This window comes from Patiria miniata, unplaced genomic scaffold (genome assembly GCF_015706575.1).
Source record: "Patiria miniata isolate m_02_andy unplaced genomic scaffold, ASM1570657v1 HiC_scaffold_10, whole genome shotgun sequence".
Taxonomy (NCBI): Eukaryota; Metazoa; Echinodermata; class Asteroidea; order Valvatida; family Asterinidae; genus Patiria; species Patiria miniata.
In genome coordinates, this window is record NW_024037048.1 from 18,727,723 (window position 1) to 18,754,979 (window position 27,257).

The 27,257-nt window shown below is 39.9% G+C and overlaps 1 long non-coding RNA gene across 1 annotated transcript; it reads right to left on the bottom strand.

The window, feature by feature from the left end:
* Positions 1–10,407: 10,407 nt before the first annotated feature.
* Positions 10,408–12,482, bottom strand: LOC119739412. The gene is made up of 3 exons (XR_005272569.1): positions 12,425–12,482; positions 11,576–11,701; positions 10,408–10,720 (listed from the first exon to the last, which is right to left on the bottom strand). It is a non-coding gene; the product is annotated as an uncharacterized LOC119739412 (long non-coding RNA).
* Positions 12,483–27,257: the final 14,775 nt, after the last annotated feature.

Genomic DNA, 27,257 nt, shown 5'->3' on the forward strand with positions numbered 1-27,257 from the left:
ATTAGAATTGTTTTCTGTTTCGGTAGACGTAGTTTATGTATCATATATAATAAATAACCTATTTTTGTACAGAACTTAGCTGTGGAGAATGGTTCACACTACAATGTCTGATAGGGAAAAGAGTGGGAAAGTTATCATAGATGTCCAAATTTCAGAGATTATAGAGCAAACTTTTGTGTCGACTAGACAGGGTTGAACTTTGGGCATTTATTTGAGAGTTGCCAGTTCAATCTTGCATTGATATGTTTGTCTTAATAAGAAAAGTACTTTATATTTTGCGTTGAAGCTAAAACTGTCTCAAGTCGAGATTGATGGTCTTTATTTTACTAGTATCTTTTTTTGTTTACTTGTGTAGTTATATCCCTGAACTTTATGTACAGTTGACACTCAATGTCTAAAGGCAGTAGGGAAATCAATCCCTATTTTTCCTTTTCTGGATGGCATTTGTGAGAAAACGTGTTAAACCCGAGATTTTAACCCAAGGTAGTAGTAATGGTACGCTTTTGGAAAGAATGCAGTATCCAGACGCTACTTCTTTGGCTATGCACAAAGTCTATGGAGAGTCTAAGACCACTTTCTAACAAAATTGGACTCACGTTTCTCAGTCGCAGATTCATGTCTTTTTCGACATTCTTGCAGTGACAAATTCATTGAGATAATATATGATGAAAAAATTACGTCAGGATGCAACAGTCTTTCCCATATTTCTCTCGGAGTGAAATTTCTTTTCTTTTCTTTACACCTGAGACTCTGACAGAGAAAAATCTATTCAAACTTTTTTTTTCAATCTAAGTGTATTTTTTTTTCACTCTGAATGATCTGTTGCCTACTTTTAGTGGGTAACAGAGTGATTTGTCGGATTAAAAATAAGAATGTTTTTGCAGGTTTTCTGCAAGGTGTGCGTGTATAAGAGATCCCTAACTTGTAAGTTCCTAACAATTATGCATAACTACCCATGATGCATGTACCTTGATGTAAGTTCAGTCTGTCACAAGCCAATGTGGCCCACCAGGCTGGCATTTATCTCCAGTTTCAGTAGCATGAAACAAGAATATTTCTACTCCCCCTGGATGGGATGCTAGTCCATCTCAGGTTACTCCCCAGCTAATGCTGGAACCATTTATACTCCTGGGTGGAGAGAGGCAAGTGGGGTAAAGTGGCTTGCCCAAGGACACAGCATATTGCCAGCAGCTGGATTCAAACCCTAATGTGTCCTTCAACAAAAATCTGTTGAGATTTGTTGGGTTCCAATAATAATGTCAGTGACAGTTAAATCTTCTTTGTAAACATGTCCAATTTTTCATTCTCGAAGATTCATATAATTGTCAGCGCGGCTACGTAGTAAATAATTTTATACATGTGTACTTTACATGTATTGTCTCTTACATCAAAAATGTTACATAATGACTTGAAACAATGAGAATCCAATGATTAGAAATTAATGTCTGGTCGACTAATTTGAGTGTTTATGTTTCATTTTAGTATTTTGTTGACTACTTCTTTTTCATGTTTTTATTTTATTTATTTTTTCATTTGATGTGACCCTAATATGAAAATGAAAATTAAGAAAAGGAATTGTCCAGATTTTGTTTTCATGTTGTACATGGATTGGCTCGTCCCAATTTGACGCTGGTTTTTGAGGACTGTGTAATCGCTAACACTGGTTCTCGACTTCCTAGTCAGTTCATTGGTCAACTGCACCCTGTTGGATTTGAATGGGTTTTGGAAGCACATGTAAAAATGCGAAGGTTTCAGAAAAAAACCATCTGGAAACATTTTCATTTTGTAATTTTAATTATTGATTTTAATTTGTTGTATAATATTGAAAACTATTGGGTTTCTTCAGTTGAAAGTTGATTAAACTTTGTGAATCATTACAAAGGAGAAAATTCCCTTTATGTTTTTGAATTTTAAACCTTACTTGTAAATGAAAATAAATTCCTTTGTAAATGGTGATCGTGGATGTAGCAAACCGAGTCATTAAGCCGCGCCCACTGCCATGTGAGCAGCAACAACACGTGACCCACTCAACCAATGCTGCAATGCGTGTTCAAGACGCGCGCGTCGTACGCAAATGCACGCGTGTCAGACCGCATTAAATCACGGCTGTGATTGGTCAGAATATTACGGGGGCGGGGCTTAAGCGGATCAGTCTATATTATTATTGCTGGGTGGGATCGGTTGCCTTCCAGTGAAATTGAAATAACCTACATGTATTTCCATTTATGAACGAAGGTCATAACCTCAGTTTGTTTATTTTAACACCAAATTCAAACTTGTGGAAAGTCCCAAGTTTCACTATTCCCGTTTTTACCCAAAATTATAAACAAAAGCAAATGCTAGGGGTTAAACTGATTCTTTTTTACTTAAACAAGGCCAATAAAATGAAATATCTGCAAACGAAAATAATGAACTTTCTGTGAGACGACCAGCGTAAATCAACACAAAAATACTTAATTTCTACACTTAATTCTAAGATTAGAAATGTATTTTACCGATTTATGTCAAAAACGGAGAAAACCTGCCAAATTTAACTAAACTTAATTTTCTTTCAAGAGAGGGCGCGCTACACAAATAGTGGTCACCATCGTAAAGAATGTTCTGTCTTTAAACTGAAAGCATGAATGCAACTTTCATAGTTCAAAAACAACACACTCGTTTTCCAGACGATAACTCAAGAAATGCGTGTTGCATTGAATCGATATTTCGTATTGTGATTAAAGGTAACATATATCACAAATCTGTTGAATTTGGAGTGGGATCGTCCGACAATAAAAACAATATAACCAAAATAATGTACTGGGGAAACACGGAGAAAATCCCGCCAATTTATGTCATTTTTTTCTTTCACAAGAGGGCGCGCTATTGGTCACCACTGTACTGTGTACGTGAGTACAAAAGTATTGTCAACACGAAAAACCATGCCTCAAGTTCATGACACAAAAACGCTCTCGGTTTGACGATTCCTCACTAAATTCAACAGATTTGTTCAATCATCTGTATGTTTAATCAATTTATTAAATGTCGATTTCATGCAAATATGTATTTCTTGAGTTATCTTCTGGAAACCGAGTTGTTTTTGTGTCATGAAAGTTGACTAAAATCTCCAGTTATTTGTAGCTAGCTAGTTCTTTAACACACTACATTTCCGGAGTATATTAATTATATTTTTGACGGTTTCTATCCAAATTCGCAAGTGATGTGTTGTGTATGATAACTTATCAGGAGATTTGATTTCAGTCCAATACAACAAGCATTTCTTGAAAAATCGTCTCACCAACGAGTGTGTTGTTTTTGTTCCATAAACATATTGACTCAAATTCGCCTGGTATTTTGCGCGCTTACATGCCACATTGTCTTGTGTATATTTTTATTATTGGTCAACAATTGATATCCAAATTCAAGAGATTTGATACATATATCAGGTTGAATCGTTATGCAATATTTCAAATTAATGCACCAAGTACTTCTTGAGTTATCTTCTCGAAACCGATTGCATTGCTTTTTGTCATGAAAGTTGACTCAAGATCGCCAGTATCTTGAGCGCTTTAACACACTACATTTCCGGAGAATATTAATTATATATTTTTTTGATTTTGAAAAAAATACTTAATTTTGGACAAAGCGTCATCTTTAATGCCAAAACCCAGTTACTAGTCCTTATCATTTGTTTGTAAAACTGTACGCATGCAGTACTGACATGCGTGAAATGTTTTGGTTAAATATGATTGTTTTATTTTGTGTAACAAAATGCTCTGCAACTAGTTCGAGAAAACCATAGTCAGTGATAACTCTGTGTTAAGTTAAATTCATATAGACTGTTACTTTGGAGTTGAAAGAAATAAAATGTCAACTGCTTTTCAGGAAACACTGTGTTATTTCCAAACTTGTCTGTCCCATAGTTTTGAATTTCTTGATCCAATCATGGAGGAATAAACAATATAAAAAAAGAATATTTTATATTTTTATTCTATTTGATTCTGAAAACAACACTTCAATTTTTCTAACATAAGTTCAGTCAATTTATGTCTCGGGAATGTAGGGAAAAAAAAGGAAGGAAATTAAGTAACAATAAAATAATGTGGGACTCGAACCTGAGTCGCCTGATTGAGAGTCCTACGCCAGTCCACAAGACCATTAACGCACTCAAATGCTCAACCAGTTCTACTTAATTATAACTGTAAGATAGGCTTATCGTGGCTTTTCACGTTGACGCCCATGCACGCTTAGACGTAAAACACAGTCTGACGATGTAAAACATTCGTTTGATTTTGGGTGTAGCTGTTCTAATTGATCTAAATTTAATTGGAAAAGGGTAAAGGGTGTCAACTGAAGTAAAATCCTGAAATTCAATGAAATAAAACTCGTACAATCCTTGGTTTCAGTACGAAACACACGTGTTCAACGGATGCAGAGAAGCCTATTTCTTTTGTTAAATTCCTTTGTTGAATCTTGCGTTAACAATAAAATGTTTCCATTGAGGCGAAAGGATTAAACGCCGCGATCTTTTTTCACGCTTGAGTGCCTCTGAATGGGGAATATTGAAGCGGAAAATCACGAATTACAGCACTTAGGCAGCATTTTATCCCACATAATGATACTTTTTGGAGAGGAAATTGCATACTAAATACAACTGTAGTTTCAAAATTCAAAAATTCGCCGTATTTAAAAAGTCGAGGTAATTTTTTTGGAAAAATTTCACTAAAACTTTCCTCATCCTAACGTAGGCGGCGCTATATATATTTAATTCTCGCACGTGCACCGTATTCAGAGTTGGCTAGCGCATTAGCGTGTGTGTATGGCATTGCAAGGGGATGGGGGCGGGGCTGGCTGCCTGTTTTGTATACATGTACAGTTTAAAGCCCTTTATTTAAAAAACATTTCTCCACTTACAACTTTTAATAAATATATTTCGCTTGTTCCCCCCCCCCCCCATCTCACATGACAAAAAAATTCCCGCCTCCCTCTTGCTCATGTGTATACCGGGGCCCTTTTATTAATATCCTTATACGCGTCTCTTTTGTTCCATTAAAGTTGACTTTTATTCGGATTGCATTTTTTTCACTGACCTTAATTATCTATTGTTTTAGTTGTAGACCTATTCAACTTTTATTCGTGAGATAAATTGAAATTGTGATGCTAGGATAAGATTGGGTAAACGGGTGATACACAGATCGGGCGGCGGCTATCGCGCTAACAATGCGCGCACTGAGAATGAAATATATATATAGCGCCGCCTACGTTAGGATGAGGAAAGTTTTGGTGAAATTTTTCCAAAAAAATTTCCTCGACTTTTTAAATACGGCGAATTTTTGAATTTTAAAACTATAGATGTATTCAGTATGCAATTTCCTCTTCCAAAAGTATCATTATGTGGGATAAAATGCTGCCTAAGTGCTGTAAATCGTGATTTTCCGCTTCAATATTCCCCATTCAGATGCACTCAAGCGTGAAAAAAGATCGCGGCGTTTAATCCTTTCGCCTCAATGGAAACATTTTATTGTTAACGCCAGATTCAACAAAGGAATTTAACAAAAGAAATAGGCTTCTCTGCATCCGTTGAACACGTGTGTTTCGTACTGAAACCAAGGATTGTACGAGTTTTATTTCATTGAATTTCAGGATTTTAGTTCAGTCGACACCCTTTACCCTTTTCCAATTAAATTTAGATCAGTTAGAACAGCTACACCCAAAATCAAACGAATGTTTTACATCGTCAGACTGTGTTTTACGTCTAAGCGTGCATGGGCGCCAACGTGAAAAGCCACGATAAGCCTATCTTACAATTGTAATTAAGCAGAACTAGTATACCATTTGAGTGCGTTAATGGTCTTGTGGACCGGCGTAGGACTCTCAATCAGGCGACTCAGGTTCGAGTCCCACCATAATTATATTATTCTTTTTTTTTCTACCTTCCCAACTTTTTATAGCTCCATGCCCAAACATAAATTTACTGAACTTATCTTTTAAATAAACTGAAGTTTTGTTTTCAGAATCCCAAACAAACTACCAAGAAAACAAACAAATCAATAACAAACAGGTATTTTTTTTTCACTTTTATTTATTGTGATGATTTAATATCCCTTTATTCAAAGAACTATGCACAGCATTTCAACAACATTTTAAGTACACATTTACTTTTAAAATTCACCTACACAATATTTACACTGCAAGATAAGATTTATCGGACTTGAAGGGAATGTACAACATTTGCTTTTGCTGCAATTTTCAGAAATAAATGGATTTGGAGGATTAGTATGTTTTAGCAAATATTGTTAAAATGACTTTTTTCACGTTTGGGCTTGTAGATGCTGGAAAAGCCAAGAAAACCAGACATGTATTTGCAGTCTGGTGACCCCACTTTTAAGATAAAACGGAGCAATTAATAGACTTTGGGGAATTGTAAGGTCAGAGAATCAGTCTAGCAGACTTATACCTCTTCACATGTGTATAATCAATTGCAAAGAAAATGCGGAATAACTAATTATAAAAAAATTGGGAGCAATTTTTGAAAAATAGCCAGTTTTCTCCAATGCTTGTCGGCTGACCAGCGTTGGAAAAGTACCATTTTTCTTTAAAATGTCAGCACATCAGGAGCCACAATTTTACAGTATGCTTTAGACTGTCATTCCCCAACAATCCAGTAAGGTATTTCGCGATAATTTGTTCATTTCGTTTTGTGATGTTTGCAAATGTTGTATCTTCCCTTTAAAGAAAGGCAGTAAACATTTAATGTTTTTACAGATGAAATAAAGAAATGAAGTCAGAATATCACACAATATTGGAAAAGAATGTTGCAACCAGACGCCAGTTCAGCGGTTGTGTGCAAAGTCTATGGAGCGTCAAGAAAAAAAGTATTTCTCAGTCCCAGATTCATGTCCTACCAGGGTCATTCCATGTCAGACCAACGCACTTTTTTACCTCATGTCTTCCGATTTTAATAAAAATTGCTGTGCTTGTAGGTCCTAATGAGCAATGAATACACACCAATTTTTAGCCCGATCTGACCTACCATGTGGTCAGGGCAGAAGCCACAAAAAATGGCATTTTTAGAGTAAAATACCACCCTTTTGGTATAAATATGTCAAAACTATGGCAATTTTCATCGAATATATGTGGATTTGGTATTAAAATAATGAGGATTGCATGCTCAAAGCACTTCTTTTGTCAAAATTATATTTTGTGAAAAGTAGGTCATGTGACCTTTAATATGCTATCGTGACCTTTGACCAAATTTTTGTAATAATGTATCATTCCGAAAATCAACGAAATCAAAATAACTTGCTAGAGCATGTCTTCCTCTATCAGAATCTACTAAAAATCAGTTGGGGTCTTCAAAATTTACAACTTTATGACTACTTTTGTACAGTTGGTAGGTTACAAATGAGTCAATTTATAGACTTTACATAAGAAATACACCAACACAACTTACTATTCTGTTTCTTAAGTTACTAAAATTAATCTAGATTTTTATGTATAAAGTACAAAGCCAGGAAAAACAAAATTCTACCTTCTGATTCCAAAGAAACTGTCTAATCAGAATATCTGGACTCGGAAGTGTGCTAACCACTAACAGTTACCAGGCCTTCACCCAGTACAGCGGACTCACGTCCAGGTGAAATTCATCTCAAAGAAACAAAATGCCAAGTCTGTGAGAGTCATTAAAGTTCAAGAAGCACAGTGATGAATGAGTAAAGGTAACTTTGATTGTAATATTAAGTATATCTTCAAGCAAACTTGAATCCTAGACCCTGATTAGTCCATCTATAGCAACAACTGTGTGATTTTAATATTGCACAGCTATATTACACCCCAGATATTAGAAATGTACGTGTACATATGTTGTGTTATTTCCTGCAGAACGGACCAAAACAGTACATGTATGCACGTACATATCATCTTCACCGTGTGTACGCATTTGATATCAAGTTTGCTTGAAGATAAATTGGTTATAAATCCCACTTGCGCTCGTGGAACACGGAATTATGTAGTGCATCGAGTGGCATATGGGTCACAGCAGCATTGCATTATTTCATATTCCAAGCGCGTTCGTGGGATAACTAATTATCAGTGGCACCCAGGAGGGGGGGGGGGGGGGGGCGGGGCTTGAACATACCCCCAACATTGTCAATTTGTTTGTTTGATTTTAGGCTAGTTTTTGTTGGTCCAATCTTTAACAGAAATTTGAACAAAAAAACGATTTATGACCCCCCCCCCACCAAAAGCCAAATCCTGGGTGCGCCACTGCTGATAATCTACACTATGAGTCTGGTTAGACCTCATCAGCCCTCAGAATGAGAAATTCACAAACCAAGATATATTTTAGTAACTTTAGAAACAGAATAGTAAGTTGTGTTGGTGTATTTCTTATGTAAAGTCTATAAATTGACTCATTTGTAACCTACCAACTGTACAAAAATAGTCATAAAGTTGTAAATTTTGAAGACCCCAACTGATGTTTAGTAGATTCTGATAGAGGAAGACATGCTCTAGCAAGTTATATTGATTTCGTTGATTTTCGGAATGATACATTATTACAAAAAATGGGTCAAAGGTCACGATAGCATATTAAAGGTCATGTGACCTACTTTTCAAAAAATATAATTTTGACAAAAGAAGTGCTTTGAGCATGCAATCCTCATTATTTTAATACCAAATTCACATATATTCGATGAAAATTGCCATAGTTTTGACATATTTATACCAAAAGGGTGGTATTTTACTCTAAAAATGCCATTTTTTGTGGCTTCTGCCCTGACCACATGGTAGGTCGGATCGGGCTAAAAATTGGTGTGTATTCATTGCTCATTAGGACCTACAAGCACAGCAATTTTAATCAAAATCGGAAGACATGAGGTAAAAAAGTGCGTTGGTCTGACATGGAATGACCCACCATCATTTTTGCAATGGATGACTTCATTGAGATGATATGAAGAAAAAGCAGCATCAGGTTGCAACATTCTTTCCCAATATTGTACATGAAAAAAAATATAGTATTGACAATGTGATAGATTGCCTTTGAGAAAGATTCTGTTGGATTGAAATTTCTGAAACTGACTTGGGACATGGATGACAAGATTGACTTTCAAGGATTTGTGCGGACTCGGGACTTGAATACAACCTGGGCCCAATTGCATGGCGCTGCTTAACAGTTACCAGAAAAGCTGTGCTCATTACTACAGCAGAACATTGTACCATCCTTAAGCACTCATGGCGTGGATGTGCTAACGGTTCAGCACGCATTGAGATCTACATGTACATTGTTACGTCAAAAGCTAAGCAAATTGTTCCTCTGAGGTATTAATTAGCATGCCTTTTGCTGTGTTTACTGCTTACGGTAAGTTAAGCAAATTGTTCCTCTGAGGTATCAGCATGCCTTTTGCTGTGTTTACTGCTTACGATCTCCGTAATATAGACGGAGAGGCTCTGCTGGCAGAAATTGTGTGCTTAGCAGCGCTATGAAATTGGGCTCAGTTCAAATCACTTATTTTCAATTTGTTTCATGCCTTCTGGACCTTACACCCTAATTACCTGACAAACGTGCTCTGAAAACTTGTACATGTATATTTATATCAATATAACCATTAATTAGTATAATTACATTACGTACAGATGACTACCCCCCTCCTTGAATAACCATTCCTGGCCCATTCTCATGCCGTTGGGTTGTCCCTAAACAGGCCCCAGAAACTCCAAGAAAACAAACTTGCAGAGTTGTCCTACATGTAAGCAACATTTGTGACGTGAACATTCATAATTATGATGAACATTTCAATGCTGCCTGACTGACTGTCTGACCGAGTCACTGAGTATTAACTGATCGAGTCAGTCACTATTATCACTGACTGACCGAGTCACTGACCGAATCACTGACTGCGCGATGAGTCACTGACCAAGTCACTGAGTTGATGACAGCCACTGAGTCGCTCAATGAGTCACTGAGTGATTCCTTAACCGAGTCGCTGACCGAATCAATGACCGAGTCACTGACCAAATCACTGACTGCGCGATGAGTCACTGACCAAGTCACTGAGTTGATGACAGCCACTGAGTCGCTCAAAGAGTCACTGAGTGATTCCTTAACCGAGTCGCTGACCGAATCAATGACTGAGTCACTGGCTGAATCACTGAGTCGCTGATCGAGTCACTGAGTCGCTCACTGAGTCACTGACTGAGTCACTGACCGAATCTGACTGAATCATGGAGTCGCTGATCGAGTCACTGAGTTGTTGACTGAGTCACTGACTGAGTCACTGACCAAATCTGACTGAATCATGGAGTCGCTGATCGAGTCACTGAGTTGTTGACTGAGTCACCAAGTCACTGACTGAGTCACAGAGTCCAGCTTAACTAGGCAAGCCTACTTTGTTTATGCCATGAGAGACTAGCCTCTCTCCAGAACTGTTGTTTTCTCCTGCATAGCCACCTTGCCAAAGCTAAATAGAGAAATATTCCAAGGCAAATTTCCCAATGTGAAGAACAAATCACTCTTAAGTTAATCAACAGTATCGTTTCATTATTTTATGTTTGGAAAATCCCTTTGCGAAGCAGGGTTTTTTGGAATGCACAAATTTAAACAATCTCAAGACTAGGATAGGGACCACCTCAGGAAACTGGTACCCTGTTGTCCTTGGCCCACTTCTTCATGACACGGATGATGTATTCAACCTGCGGGTTACCGGTGTTGTGCAAGATTTGGAGGATGTCTCACAGTGTTCCTCTGTACAGGAAAAAAAATGGTAAAAATCTAGTGGCTTGAACTTCACTGGGTTTTGTGCACATGAAAATGAAAGCTATTAACAAGATGGACTTTGCGTCGGGGCGATGTCAATCAATATTAGGATTTGCCCTTCACCGATGTATAAACACTGTATACTCAGTGTGTTACCTCCCGAGTGAAAGTTGGAAAAATAATCACTTGGGTGGGATTCGAACCCACGACTCGACCATGGAGCTTACGGGGTTGGTTGGCTGGCCAGGCAACCAATTCTGTAAGCTTGATGGTCCAGTGGTTAAGACGTCTGCACTAACAAGCAGGAGGTCATGGGTTCGAGTCCCAACCGAGTAATTTTTTCAACTTTAACTCCGGAGGTAACGCACTGAGTATACAGTGTTTATACGTCAGTGAAGGGCAAAACCTAATAGTGAAAATGAAAGCTGTTTATAGAATTTAGGGGGAAAAAGGAAAAATCCATAAAGATCAATGAATTTGAACTAGAGGGCTAAGAAGTTGCAAAGTATTCATGAAGATTTGTAATAAAAAGCCGTATCCTCTCTGAGTGATCCCCGTTTGATATTTGCCAGGTCTGCATCGTGACTTTGGGCGTGATCCCTGGCTGCATGGCATATGCGGGTTGAGGGCTTCTGACTAGCGCCCCTTTGACAGAGACATTGACAATTAGGGAACCGCCAACATTGGGCTGGATAGCTCAGTTGGTAGAGCACCGGAGTGATATACTTATTGAGATGTAATTGGTCAGTACGCACTGTTTGATCGATGTACTGTGGTCACCTGACCAAAGGTTGAGATCTAATTGGTCAGTGTGCACTGCTGATTGACAGAGATGACACCCACCTTGGTTCATGGCCAGCTATGATCTGCTGGAATACGCCCACGCACGCTTGCCTTCCCAGTATTCAGGATTGGGGTCCAATCTTTCCAGGACACCGAAAGCCTTGGTCGCATAGTAGAACTGGCCATCTACCGATAGAAAAGATGAGATTTGAGGATCGAGAGACCGTGACAATTATATTTTGAGGTCGAGCAAAAAACATCAGAAGTTCGAACGAAAAGCCTGAAGTTTTCGATCATATCGCCACCGTGTTGACAAAGTGATGAATTTGTCCCAAATCAATTTTTTTAAGCAGTTGGGATTTTTGGCTATTCTAATATTTTATGATGCCCTCTACATGCTTACTAAAGTTTGCGACACAAAAGTGCATCCTTCATTATTCAAGCTAATGACACAAAGTAGTAAATGTGCAACGAATCATTTTTTTTTTCTTTTTGACGGGGATTCTTATTCTCGTTGATTTTACACGTGAAAACAATGTTGCAATCAGACGCCACTTTTGTCTTCACACATCATCTCAATAAAGATGAGTTATGGCAAAAATGTTTCACAAACATGAATCTGGGACTGAGAAACACTTCCAATTTTGTTCAGAAATACTTGGAAAGTTTTCTTGACTCTCCATAGACTTTGTACACAACTGCTGATGAAGCGTCTGGATACTGCATTCTTTTCTACATATGCGTTATATTTAGATTTATGTCTCCTCTACCATTTGCGTTTGGACGAAGTGACAAATCTGTTTCGTGAAATCGGCTGCAGGTTGAGATTGAGTGACTTGACACTAATTTGGGGCTAATGCCAAAATCTTGACCAATTACAACGGACAAAAATAGGGGATGATGTTTTACCTTGTAGCCGTCGTTGGCAATGAGCTACAGCAGGCTGAACGATTCGCCAGACGTCTCCAACTTAAGGTACAACTCCCAGGCTAGTCTGGCCTTACGATTCACGATGTCTGAACAACGAAAACAACACAAAGAAAGGTTATAAATACATAGGATACTGCTGTAAAGAAAACACATTGGGGTCCACAAAGATGGTTCCGTTCAGTGGATGCTCGTTTCAGCAATTTTTGGCCAGCAATGCTCAGTGTAACTGTGTACAATATTTGCGAACCAAGAGAGATGTTCAATGTAGCAAATTTCTGTCGTACAATCTGCTTAAAATGTGATAGAACAAATCCAACATGGCAAATGTACGACTAAGATGTGATGTTTAAACGTTCAAAACAAAAAACTTTTAACTCCGTTTACAAATTTCTCAAAACATGTAAACAAAACCAGAATTATAGAAAAGGGAGTTCTGTTCAAGCGATCTTCCTAATGGAGATAACCACACATAGCACAAATAATTAACGTTGTTTTAAAACCTACTTAATTTACAAAACCTTAGAAGCACCGTAGTACTTGATTACATTTGGGGAACACGTAGTTACATTTTTACTTTATCAACGACTGCCTGCTATTTACTATGTCAACCACTGTTGATTTATCATGTCAATCACAACGGTCTGCAGATCAGACATAATGGGTAGGCAAAAGCCACTGTCAATGGCTAAACTTTTAAAACGGTTCTTAAAATATTTGCTTAACGTTTACAAAATGAAACGCAAAGTCACATCCTTAATATACGATCAGGGCGATGATTGCATGCTGGTTATGTCATTGTTAGAGACCCTTCAGTCTACCTCACACATGGGCAACATGTGCATCTCCCTAATGCCACTCTGGATTTTCCAGCAGTACATGAAATGCATGCACGCGACGTGTCGTGACTTTAGTTGGACATTTGGTTGTGCAGTCACAATTGTGAGTGATCAATACATTATGAGTTGAGGCTTAACAGGTGGATTCATTCCCATCATTAGCAACTTGGAAGTTGGAAGAGGAAACGTCATTCAGAATTGACGGTAATACTCACAGCATCTTGCCAACCAGAGACACGTGTAGTCATTCTTGATCTTCTCACTCTGAATGAGCACAAAAATCTGGAAAACAAGAGAAACGAAACCCACTCCAATTAAATCATGGTAAAACCAAGTGTTCCCACCAAAACAGTGGTCTAGGAGGCACAGAAAGATCCCCATCCGGGTTTTAGACTTGTTTTTTTTCATGCCTATTTGCCCTGAACAAGGCTAAAAGCCACTCCAGATATACAGGGCTACAAGTCAGAGCAAAGCAGCTAAATCAACCACACCATCTCTGCCCTCATAGGCACCCACTTATAAGCCATCAGTGTGGGGGTTTGGTCAGTATCAAATGAGGGGAATAATGCTCATTGTGATTTTTGGCTAGGTATGCACCCCTCTAGTCAGAAAATATGTGACAGCATTGCAGCGGTGGCAGCTTTTTGGGTGCTATCCCTTTTTTTCTTTTTTTTAAATGGCAGCCAAAACATGCTTGTTACAACATACAACTTATCCGGTTCAAGCATATTGACGGCAATTTTGAAAACACAAATCAAAAGTGATAGGCTAACACTGCCACCACTCACACTGCAAAGCTATCACACATTCTCCAACTCTAGATGCATGTGCCTTTCAAAAAATCGCTATGAGCATTGCTCTTTTCGATCGTCTGGTACCGGTGGCCCAACTTTTGGACCAAAGCTGATAGCCTATTACTCCTGGGTGGGGAGAAGCAATGAGTAGCAAAGTGCCTTGCCCAAGGGCACACACACCATGACCCCAGGCTGGACTTGAACCCACAACCTGCAGCTTTACCGCAGACCACGAATCCAACGCCCTTAACCACGAGACCACAGCACTCCACACTCCTCTTGAATCAGGACAGATCATAGGTTGGAGGGAAATAAGCACCAGGCAAGGAATTCCAAAGAGATGCAGCACGTGGGAAAACAAGCTATTGGAATATCTTTTTGTTCTACATCTAGGTATACGGCAACAGTATATGGATGAGAACAGACAGAAAGTTGGGCTTCTCTCTCAAACAGGGCCGACCATCGGTGGAAATTGATACAAAATTCCACTTTTCTTGAAAATGACAGCACACCAGGTGCCGTGATTTCACAGGATGCTTGAGACTATTACTCCCTAACAGTCAGGTATTTCATAATAACTCGGTAGTTTTGGTTTTGGTGTTTGCAAATGAAAGGCACCATGACTAGTTCAGGCACCATGACGAGTCACTGCGCCATGACTGGCCAACTATTGAGGGCGCAACAACAAAAATTGGGTCCGGGAGTCCAACCTACCTCCTCTGCTTCCTTGTAGTTGCCTGCTGTGGCTTTGGCCTGCGCATAGTTGTAGTTGAACCTATCGTCGTTGTAGAAGTAACTCTAGAAACGTAAACATACAAAAATGTCATCTTGGTTTTTCTGATAATATTCCCACCTGCACTACTTTTTTCCCCCCCTCCCCCCAAAAAAGGGCCAATACAGCTAAACCATGCCACAGAAACAACTATGAGCAAGTTGGGGCGAGACTAGTGGTCGATTCCTGACGTATTTTGATGCCTGAGCACTAATATCAACATGCAAACGCCTCTAGTCAGACGATGGTCAAAATTGTTCACCAAATAAAGAGAATGGTCAAGAATAATTCCAAAAAAAAATTGGTCCTGAATAATAACAGGTAGATTCATTCCCATATTAGCAACTTGGAAGTTGGAAGAGGAAACGTCATTCACAATTGACGGTAATACTCACAGCATCTTGCCAACCAGAGACACGTGTAGTCATTCTTGATCTTCTCACTCTGAATGAGCACAAAAATCTGGAAAACAAGAGAAACGAAACCCACTCCAATTAAATCATGGTAGATCCTGAATAGAGATCGGTGCACGTGGCCCCCTGACGATAAATGCATGGTACAGGAAACAGCCGTCGCATTTGCAACTTGCACCCTCGCGTGCTCGACAAGTAATTTGCATAAACGCGACGTCACAGCTTGAGGTCATCTCTTGTCACATTCAAAATGGCTGCCATCACCAGACGTTTCACGAGTGCATATGGGCTCCAGAAAGATTGAAGAATATCTCGGAAAATGGAACATCATTAGACCTAAGCATCCCAGAAGTGATAGGTGGGACATCATAGAATACAACCATAAGAAAGTTAGAAACTGAGAATGTAAGAAACGGACTGCAGATTTTATGAAACTTCGTCCTCAGTAGCGCGCGGTACCACGGTGTGTGGCCAGAGGTTCAGCGCAGCATACCGACGGCCACACTAGTGGGGCTACTGACGTACAGGCCTATACAGCCTACCGCTGCATTATCTGCTGCATAATGTTGATCGATAACCAAACAACAGGTGGCGCTCTTTACAATTAACGGTGTCAGGTACAATCTCATACAAGTGATGTTGAGCGGTACACGTTGCCATGGTGATACGTCATCACTGTGCTCTGCATCCTGTATGTGCTCCACAGTTGACATCCTTGGTAGAACCTTCAAACTCTGTCAACTTCAAGAAACAAAGCAAAACAAGTTACTTTAACATCTTTACCTTCTAATTCATAAGGTTAATTTTTTCATCTGCTATTTTTGGAAAGGTCATTGTTTGAAGAATTTGGTGGACAATAATTACTGTGAAATTTGAGAATAATTTCCCAAAAATTGACAAATTTACAAAAGATAAAAATGGGGAGGGGACACAACCCATGTATATGCAAACTTTTTCACCAAATAAAGAGAATGGTCAAGAATAATTCTAAAACAATTTGGTGATGAGTAACAGAGGGTAATCATGGCAATGGCAAGATTACCATATGCGAAGTTCACTAATTTTCCTCTGTATTGACTAACAAGCCCCCAGATAGCAATTTCATGTCATCAAAGTCAATTCGAGCAGTGAGAAAATGCAAGCATTTTCTTAGAAAACACTTAGAATCTTTCAGTCCACTCTCATAAGGTTTGTACACAGAGTGTTGAGTGAACTTCGTATATCTTTCCATGGCAATAACTAGACCTTGACCAATAACGTTGACCTTTGACATTTTTTCGATAGATGATTTTCAGTTCGCTCGGAGCGCGCCGCGCACTTGTACGCATGCACATAACTATCATTTCACTTGTATCATACCCCCGCAGCACGCTCCGAGCGAACCGAAATCATAATGCGTGCACGTTTCAAGTGTCAGGTTGGCTCAGTGCGGAAAGGCATATTCTAAGTGGACCATTTTGAGCGGCAAATTTGAAAGTCGATTTTCGCGTTTTCGTTCCTTTTTGGGCGTTGTTTTCGCTTCATATCGACGTCAGATTGAGATCGGACCTGTTTTAAAGTGTGGAACACTGAGAATTTTGTACGTATCTACTCTGTTATAAGTTGTAACTTTGTTTCTAGTGAGAAATAATTTTTTGAAGCTGGAAATTACCGCTAGGAATGGCGATTTTTCTGAAGTTTTTATGTGGTGGCGCCCTTGCTTTTGGTATGCCTACTGTACCGTACCCCCCGCGGCACGCTCCGAGCGAACCGAAAATCATAATGACAGTGACAGGATGATGTTGTCCAGCTAGCTCGCACTATAAGCTTGGACCTTACTATCGCCAGACCATGTCCAAATGTTAAAAAAGGCGTTAAGTTGGGTCCAAGTGCTCGGACTAATTCATTGGTAAATTTAAATTTCCCTGTAGAAATCCAATATTTTTGGACATTTGAAACCGGAATTGAGAGAAATGAAGGGAGAAATGAGGGCACAATTGCAGAATACCCCGCCACTCGATCTATCCACGGTCCACCTCGTAGCCGGCTACGAGGTCACGGTTGATTGACCTCAAAAAACCTCCTCAGCGCTACTTGCATGTACTATGTGTCATGGTCCACTGCACTCCCACTCCGTATCCGCGTAGCCGGCAACAGGGTAGTTGGTTTGGACTTAGAATTTTTTCAGCAACTCCCATTCCTTTTGTGTTGCTTCGTTCTCAAGCATAATTGGGGACTCCCACTCCGTCATGTCCGTAGCCTCGTAGCCGCGGTATCGGGACAACTCGTACCCGGGACAACTCGTACCCGGGACGACTCGTACCCCAAATTTGTGACCCGGGACAACTCGTACCCAAGACGACTCGTACCCGGGACAACTCGTACCCGGGACGACTCGTACCTCGTACTTTTCTTACCATTTACTTTTCTGTTCCTTTTTAGTTAGATGTAATTGACAAATCCGAAGATGTGGAAAACCAAAAGCCGTTGAGTTTTGGGGAATTGCCAGTGGTGACAAGCAAGAGATTGTTCTGGAGAGATTCTGGCAGCTGGCCGATGATCGCGGAGTTCGCCGAAGGAGCTATAGCAATCATGAGTTTCGTAACTTATTTGATCTTCATTTATTGCGAAAACTTATTTCTAAAATAAGTGGACCGATTCATTAAAATTATAAAAATGTTACATTTGTCACCTTCTACACTTTTTATGACATTAATTTTGATAACCATCAACAATCCCAGTAGCGTGTGAAATAATTCAAAAGTCACTTAATTAGAATTGTTAGCTTAGGCCAAAAAAAAAAGTCTCCGGTTTCTGGTATGCGCGCGCGTTGCCATAGCCATGCGTGTCGGCAAAATGAAAAAGTTTTTTTTTCAATACAAGATGATGTCTCAAAACCGCCAAACTCACTGGTTTGACTGGAATCCTGCTGCTGCACAATTTTAACGTGTTTTTAGATTGGGTTATGGTCGAGAAAAAGCTTTATGTGGCCTCTCTGGACTCCCATATATTTGCACTAAGTTTAGTCGGGCACCATTTGCAGTCATCAGCCGACATTTGAAGCCCAAAAAAAAAAAAAAAAACAGGTAAAAAAAAAAAAAACCCCGCATCGCCGCACCACTTTTGGGGCAAGCTCCATACCAGAAACCGGAGACTTTTTTTTGGCCTTAGTGAGTAGCGTGAGATGCCATGTTTCACGCGTCATTGTGCTCTTTTCAGAGCCACCACATATTCCGAAAAGAGATTGCGTCAATGTTTCTGAAACAACGAAAATAAAACAGTATTAAAAAAAAAAAAATCTTCAGGCCAACAACAGAGAGACCTATTTAAATGAAAAATTTCTTCTCTATTTAAAAATGAAAAACAGAAATAAAATAATTGAATAATAATTGGTTAAAAATAAGTATGATAACAGTCGGCACAAGTAAAGGCACAGATATGAGTACGCTGCACAGTGTTTTATTTTCAGACGAGTATGAGTTGTCTTGGGTACGAGTTGTCCCGGGTACGAGTTGTGCCGGGTACGAGTTGTCTCACTCTCAGGTACGAGTTGTCCAACATTCGTAGCCGCCAACAGGGTAGTTGGTTTGGACTTAGAATTTTTTCAGCAACTTATATCCCATTCCTTTTGTGTTGCTTCGTTCTCAAATAATGGACCCCCACTCAGTATCCGCGTACGTAGCTGGCAGGGTACTTGAACTGTTTCTTTTCCACTAATTCCAGTGATTCCAACCTCGTCGTAGCCAGAGAATTTTAGGGGTGTATTTCCGAGTGGCGGGGTATTCTGCAATTACTCCTAAATGAGTAATGTCCAGACTAGATATGGGAATATTTCCAGTACGCCGAAAGGAAGTTGAAATTTTGAAAAGTAATTAGTCCAGACTTACCTGATGTACAGGCCTAGCCTACCGCCACATCCATTCATATCTGCCATTTCTGCAGTGTCAATGTCTGTATACGTTCAAAGATCTTTGGTTGATATCCCGCGGGATAACCAAACAACAGGTGGCGCTCTTCGCAATTAACGGTGTCATATACAATCTCGTTTACGTAGTGTTGAGCTGTACGCACTGACAGGTACTTAATACAGGGAAGAAAGTTACAAAATAAAGTTAACCCCGGGACGAAGTTGCGAAAAAGTTTCGATGTCCGAAATTTCCCATCATGCATTGAGAAATCCCAATTACTTTCTCGATACTAGGAAGTGGGGAATCGTTATTCGTTATCCGTTTTGCTGTCGAGAATGGATTTTGGATTCGAAGTCCGTTATCCGTTTTTCTTTTTGCTTAGGAAGTGGGAATTGGTTTCGTTATCCGTTGTTCTTTTTGCTTAGGAATTGGGGGGAGTGGTTCTCGTTATCTGTTTTTCTTTTTGCTTAGGAATTGGGAAATGGTTTCGTTATCCGTTTTTATTTTTGTTTAGTTAATGCGGGGAATTAATGGGGTATGAGATTGTCACTTGACACCGTTAATTGTGAAGGGCGCCGCCTGTTGTTTGATGATATCCCATTATTGTCCGACTAGACTGGCGCAGCAGATACGTAAGAGTACCGCCCTAAGACAGTCTATCTAGACTTTGTATTCGCACTTTAAAGACAAATATTGTGATCACCAAAAACCTGCTTTTCGGACATTCATTCAAATTTTAGGCAGCTATTTTTGTGGTTTGAGCAGCGCATTTTTTGGTATTTCTTTTATAAATATTTTGAGAGTCGTGTAAACATGGTGAATGAAAAGCTAGGAGTGGGATGCATTGTCTAGACAAATGCTAGAGGAAAGTGAAGTTTTTGACCAAATTTTATTAAAAAGGTAAGGTTGATAATTAACCAATTGGAAATGGCTGAAAACTATTATCCCTATATAGATCCAATAATGTCAATTAGATATGTATTTTAACAATCCCCAAAACAAAGCGAAATAACGCGTTACCAATACCCTATTGAATTTAACTTGTGTTTCTTTAATCATTAATGACTTGAAAAAAATAAAATGACTCGGAGTTAGAAAATATTAAAAGAATATACAAAAACTTGGCGATAGGCTGCTTGCAGTCCAAAAAGAAAATTTGCCTCACTTTTGCACAGAAACGACAGTCCAGCTGGACACACTATATCTCACAAATTAAGTGACGCATTAAATTGAATTCTATAAATCAGATAACTAGTCATGAAAAATAGATAAACAAGACGTAGAGTGTAGTGGCCCTGCATTCTAGAGTTGCGGCAGCTGTACTGTACCGTACTGCATTCGCAAAGTAACGGCAATCTGGAGGTCCCAGGTTCTATTCCCTCTTCCTTTCAATTTGTGGATTGTTGTATTTCCCTGTACAGGCCACAGATTATTGCATTGACTGGTCGCCCTGGATGCAGGCCTGCCCTGGTTCACTTCGTCTCCCATATCACCAAGAGCACAAGCCTTCTCATATGCGGAGCAGTGCTGATCGTAAGTAATCTGCTATAGTCGCAATTTGTCTGTGATTTGACAAAAGCTTGTCCCTGTGAAGCATTATGATCAGAACCTAGAGGTGCAGATCATAAGTAATTTGCTACAGTTGTAATTTGTCTGTGATTGGACATTAGGTTGTCCTTGTGAAGCATTATGATTACTTCGTCTCCCATATCACCAAGAGCACAGCCCTTCTCATATGCGGAGCAGTGTTGATCGTAAGTAATCTGCTACGGTCGCAAGTTGTCTGTGATTTGACAAAAGCTTGTCCTTGTGAAGCATTTGGTCAGAACCTAGCGGTGCAGATCATAAGTAACTTGCTACAGTTGCAAGTTGTCTGTGATTCGCCACGAGCTTGTCCTTCAGGGGCATTACGATCAGAATTTAGCGGTGCTGATCATAAGTAATCTGCTACAATTGCAAATTGTCTGTGATTTGACATAAACGCCATAAAGAGTGGGTGATTTGTTGTCGAGAATGGAGAGACCGTACTTTCTTATCTTTACACAATTCTCACTTGTTCTATTATTAATAAACGTTTGTCATTTTCCTTGTCTTCCATGCATGAACGTAAAACCCTTCCTTCCATTTTATCCTTCAACTAAATCCTTTTTCCTCATTAACAAAGTAAGCCCCCTAGCCTGCATTATAACTAATTCGTCCTTTGTCATGATATTTAATACTTAATGAAATATCCTTCTATAAAATAAAACAATTTAAAAAAAATGGAAAAAACAACAATATATCCTCCTAGCCAAGATGGTTATAATATCCTTATTAATTCCTTTGAAAAATATCCCCCTAGCAAAGATGGGTAGTCTTCTCCATAAAACCCTTCTAAAACAAATATCTTCCTAACCATGATGGTTCGTCTCCTCCATAATTCCCTTCTTAAAAAAATATCCTCCTAGCCAAGATGGTTAATCTCCTCCATGATTCCCTTCTATAAAATATTCTCCGAGCCAGGATGGTTGGTCTTCTCCATAATTTCCTTTGAAAAAAATCCTCCTAGCCAAGATAGCAAGTCTCCTCCATAATTCCCTTCTTAAAACAATCCTCCTATCTGCCTATCCAAGATGGTTAGTCTCCTCTGTAACTCCCTTCTAAAAAAATATCCTCCTAGCCACAATGGTTAGTCCTCTCCATAATTCCCTTCATAAAAAAACCTCAGAGCCAAGCTGGTTAGTCTCCTCTATAGTTCCCTTCTAAAACATATCCTCCTAGCCAAGATGGTCAATTTCCTCCCGGTTCCCTTCTAAAAAATATCCTCCTAGCCAAGATGGTTTGTTAACCAAGTGAACGATCATTAAATAACAATTGACTGGTTCTTTTCTTTTTCTGCAGGCTGGTACAAGGACAAGATTTGGCCCAAGTTAGAGTTCTGTGCTGTTGGTTCTAGGCCGGGGGATGAGCCACGTAGAGCCCACATCCTGGCGTTCTTTATCACAGCTGCCTGCATAGCCATTGGTAAGTCAACACAATCTTCCTTCTTGTGATATTTGCAGAGTCGCATAACCTTCAATTTAGGATCACCAGATAATCAATGATAAATGAACGTAGCTCGTCTATAGAAGCATGTTCACTTAGCCATTATCCAAATGATTAAAAAAAGCACTAAGCATAATCCAATGAACCATTAGTCCCTGCCCCTCAAAGTGCCCTGCCTGTTACTCCTTATACCGCCCCAAACCGCCCCAGCACTCTATGGTTGTATGGATTCATCCAGGAATAAATACAGTGTTGTACAATGGAATACAGAATTCTACCAAATATGACACTCATTCTTTAGAAACTGAACCGCACAAGCTCGCACATGAGGTGTTGCTGATCGCTGACAACATCAAAACCACATTGCATTATACAGAACTGTTTCTGAATTTTTAAAAGTGGGCAAGTATCTGTTTAATTTTTAAAAGGAACGTATACATTTAGACGGCGTTGGAATCATATAGCTTAATAAGAAATCGCTCAAAGCCAATGATGAAACCACGGATTGGAAAATGCGTTTAAAGTCCGGTTCCGGAATATTATTTTGTGCGTTCCAGAACCACAAGGCGGGAGTCTGTGACACGTTGTATGTTTGTACACTACAAGCGGCGGCTGTACCGTACTGTATTCGCAAATAAGTAACATGAACATAAATTCTGCATAAAATTGTGACTCGAGTCGACCCGAGTCATTACAACTCTGACCAATGTCTATTCTTAACATAGACATTGACAAAGTGGGAGACTAAACACGATGGAGCTTGGTAGCTCAGTTGGTAGAGCACTGGAACGGCAATGCGGAGGTCCCAGGTTCTATTCCCTCTTCCTTTCAATTTGTGGATTGTTGTATTTCCCTGTACAGGCCACAGATTATTGCATTGACTGGTCGCCCTGGATGCAGGCCTGCCCTGGTTCACTTCGTCTCCCATATCACCAAGAGCACAAGCCTTCTCATATGCCGAGCAGTGCTGATCGTAAGTTATTGCTACAGTCGCAGGTTTCGTGTGATTTGATGGAAGCTTATCCTTATGAAACATTATGATCATCAAACAAGATTTGTCCAGGTTTTTGGCTTTTTGCAGCGTTAACGTTGGTCTTTTCCAAGACCTGGACACAATTTATTTAGAGCAAATGCATTCAAATTTTCCTTCCTGATTGGTTTACGTCTAGATTGGTGGGTTTGGTAAGGTCAAGACCAACACAATCATCAAGGAGCTCTCCAAACCCTGGATGCTGGATGAGGAAGCAGCCTGGAGACCACGGAGAAGTTTCCTTGGAAGATCAGCAAGGAAGAAGTCACCACGCTCAAAGAGAAGGTAAAATCTCCCCCTTGCGCTCAAGCACCCCCCCCCCCCCCACAGTGAAAACTATTAACTTTATATTTATTTTTGTGCAAGTTGGTCAGTAGTGCAGAATGATTCACATGTTAACTAATGCATGCAAAATAGAGAAAAAAAATAAATTTCAATGACTATCATCCCACCCTATATTTGTAGGCTATAGAAATGTCTAATACCCAAAAACAGATTTTTACCTACCCTACCACACAGTTGTTTTTTTATATGTAATAGAAAACACCACAATTTTTGTTCTTGGTTGGCCTTATTATTTTAATATATGTTTCAAATAATTTTTGTTTGTGAACCCCCCCCCCCCCCCCCCCCGCCCAGGCTTGACCTACTCATCCCTCACCTCATCTCCTTGAAATCCAACTGGGGGAAATGCAATCTGCGCATCTTTGCCACCACGGGCAAGAAGGAGCAAATGGACAGGGAGAAGATGAACATGGCCAACATGCTTAGCAAGTTCCGCATCAACTGCTCGGACGTGGAGGTCATCCCGGACCTGAACAAGAAGCCCAAGGAGTAGAGCCTGAGACAGTTCAAGGAGCTGTCCAAACCCTGGATGCTGGATGAGGAAGCAGGCGAGACCACGGAAAAGTTTCCTTGGAAGATCAGCAAGAAAGTAGTCACTACGCTCAACAAGAAGGTAGAATCTCCCTCTTGCGCTCAAGCATCCCCCCTTCCACAGAGAAAACTATCAACAAGGGCCATTTGGGCGCCATCGTGGCTTATAAATGCTGGTACCAAATACATGATAACCAGCATGAGTGAACCAGTGAAGTGTCCCTCATTCCGGCTTCTGCTTGTTTGACTATAAAGTGCCCTCTTTTGTCCATGCATGGAGACAATACACTTAAAGCTTTACCAGTATCCAATTTACACTTAGTCCCTGGTTTGTGTGATTTTAAGTCCAGTCTTGCAACATCTGTTAATTGTGTCAACCTTTGACATTCTGGTGGGTGATTTTTCAAATATTAGTATTGATCACTTTCAGTGCAAATTGAACAACCCTTAAGTAGTTCATTTTAATTGCCAAGTGGAACTCGACATATTAAACATCAATATTCCAGTCCATTTTCCTCCTAAAATCTTTGGTCTTCTTCATAATTCCCTATTAAAAACATATCCTCCTAGCCAAGATAGTTAGTCTCTTCCATAAATTCCCTCTAAAAATGTCCTTTTAGCCAAGATAGTTAGTCTCCTCCATAAATTCCCTCTAAAAATGTCCTTATTTAGCCAAGATGGTTAGTCTTCTCCATAAATCCCTTCTAAAACAAATATCCTCCTAACCATGATGGTTCCTCTCCTCCATAATTCCCTTCTAAAAAATATTCTCCTAGCCAAGATGGTTAGTCTCCTCTGTAATTCCCTTCTAAAAAAATATCCTCCTAGCCACGATGGTTAGTCTATTCCATTATTCCCTTTTAAAAAATATCCTCCTAGGCAAGATGGTTAGTCCCCTCGGTAATTCCCTCCTAAAAAAATATCCTCCAAGCCAATATGGTTAGTTTCCTCCATAATTTCCTTCAAAAAAAGCACCCTCCGAGCCAAGCATGGTTTAGTCTCCTCCATAGTTCCCTTCTAAGAAAAATATCCCCCTAGCCAAGATGGTTAGTATCCTCCATAATTCCCTTCTAAAAAATATCCCCCTAACCAAGATGGTTAATCTACTCCATAATAAAAGTATCCTCATTACCAATAATTATGGTCGTCTTCTCAGTAATTCGCTTAAAACAAGTCTGAGTCTTGCGCGTAACTTTGTACACACCTGTCCCAAGTTCTTTCCACTGACTATCCCTATTGCCGAGTATGATATATGTCTATATCTTTTATAAATAGTTGTCATGATCATTCAAAGGCATATTCATAGAAAGGTCGAAATCTCCTTGCTGCCACGGTGTCAGATTTAACGTTTGGTATACCGTGAGGTATATCTAGGTTGTGTTAACTTCAGGTTTACTCCGATCTTAACGATAACCAAGTTAACGATCATTAAATAACAATTGACTGTTTTTTTTTCTTTTTCTGAAGGCTGGTACAAGGACAAGATTTTGCCCAAGATGGAGTTCTGTGCTGTTGGTTGGGTAAGATCAAGACCAACACAATCATCAAGGAGCTCTCCAAACCCTGGATGCTGGATGAGGAAGCAGCCTGGAGACCACGGAGAAGTTTCCTTGGAAGATCAGCAAGGAAGAAGTTACCACGCTCAAAGAGAAGGTAAAATCTCCCCCTTGCGCTCAAGCACCCCCCCCCCCCCCCCCACAGTGAAAACTATTAACTTTATATTTCTTTTTGTGCAAGTTGGTCAGTAGTACAGAATGATTCACATGCTAACTAATGCATGCAAAATAGAAAAAAAAAAGTAAATTTCAATGACTATCATCCCACCCTATATTTGTAGGCTATAGAAATGTCTAATCCCCAAAACAGATTTTTACCTACCCTACCACACAGTTGTTTTTTTATATGTAATAGAAAACACCACACTTTTTGTTCTTGGTTGGCCTTATTATTTTAATAAATGTTTCAAATAATTTTTGTTTGTGAACCCCCCCCCCCCCCTGCCCAAGCTTGACCTACTCATCCCTCACCTCATCTCCTTGAAATCCAACTGGGGAAATGCAAGCTGCGCGTCTTTGCCACCACGGACAAGAAGGAGCAAATGGACAGGGCGAAGATGAACATGGCCAACATGCTCAGCAAGTTCCGCATCAACTACTCGGACGTGGAGGTCATCCCGGACCTGAACAAGAAGCCCCAGGAGTAGAGCCTGAGACGGTTCAAGGAGCTGTCCAAACCCTGGATGCTGGATGAGGAAGCAGCCTGGAGACCACGGAGAAGTTTCCTTGGAAGATCAGCAAGGAAGAAGTCACCACGCTCAAAGAGAAGGTAAAATCTCCCCCTTGCGCTCAAGCACCCCCCCCCCCCCACAGTGAAAACTATTAACTTTATTTTTATTTTTGTGTAAGTTGGTCAGAAGTGCAGAATGATTCACATGTTAACTAATGCATGCAAAATAGAGGAAAAAAGTAAATTTTAATGACTATCATCCCACCTTATATTTTCAGGCTATTGAAATGTCAAACCCCCCCAAAACAGCTTTTTACCTACCCTACCACACAGTTGTTTCTTATATGTAGACCAAAAAAAATATTTGGTCTCTGGTCAGACCAAGGTTCCGGAATTGACGCGGGGACGTGGCTTTTTTTTTTTTTTTGCTTTTTTTTTTTTCAAGCTTGGATTGTACAGACAAGGCCAAGTTTGGGCAAGGACCATTAGTTGACTAGTGGTTGATTTGTGACGTACCTTACGCCTGCGCACTGATAGCAACGTGCGAACGTCTCTAGTCAAATGCTGGTCAAAATGTCATCGCAAAACTTCCGGATCCTGGCTCTCTGCTAGCATTATGAATACGCACGGCTATTGGTTACCAGCGAAGCAACCAACCCCAGTAGGCTGGTTCCAAATAGTCGACTAGCGTAGTCAATCACCGTCGACTACACAGAGTTCGGGTAAACGTTAGTTAACCATTGGTCAACTATAGTCCTTGCGCGAACTTGGCCCAAGGTGGGGTACTATTTTGCTTTTTTGGTGTCCTCATGTACATTGGTGTCCTCCATAATTTGCCTTGGTGCTCTCAGTGGTGCTCTTTAGCAATTTCCCATTCCTTGGTGCTCTTTGTTAACAAAAAATTAAGGAGATGCGGCGATAGAGAGCGCTGTCGGAGCTACTGCGAAACATTTT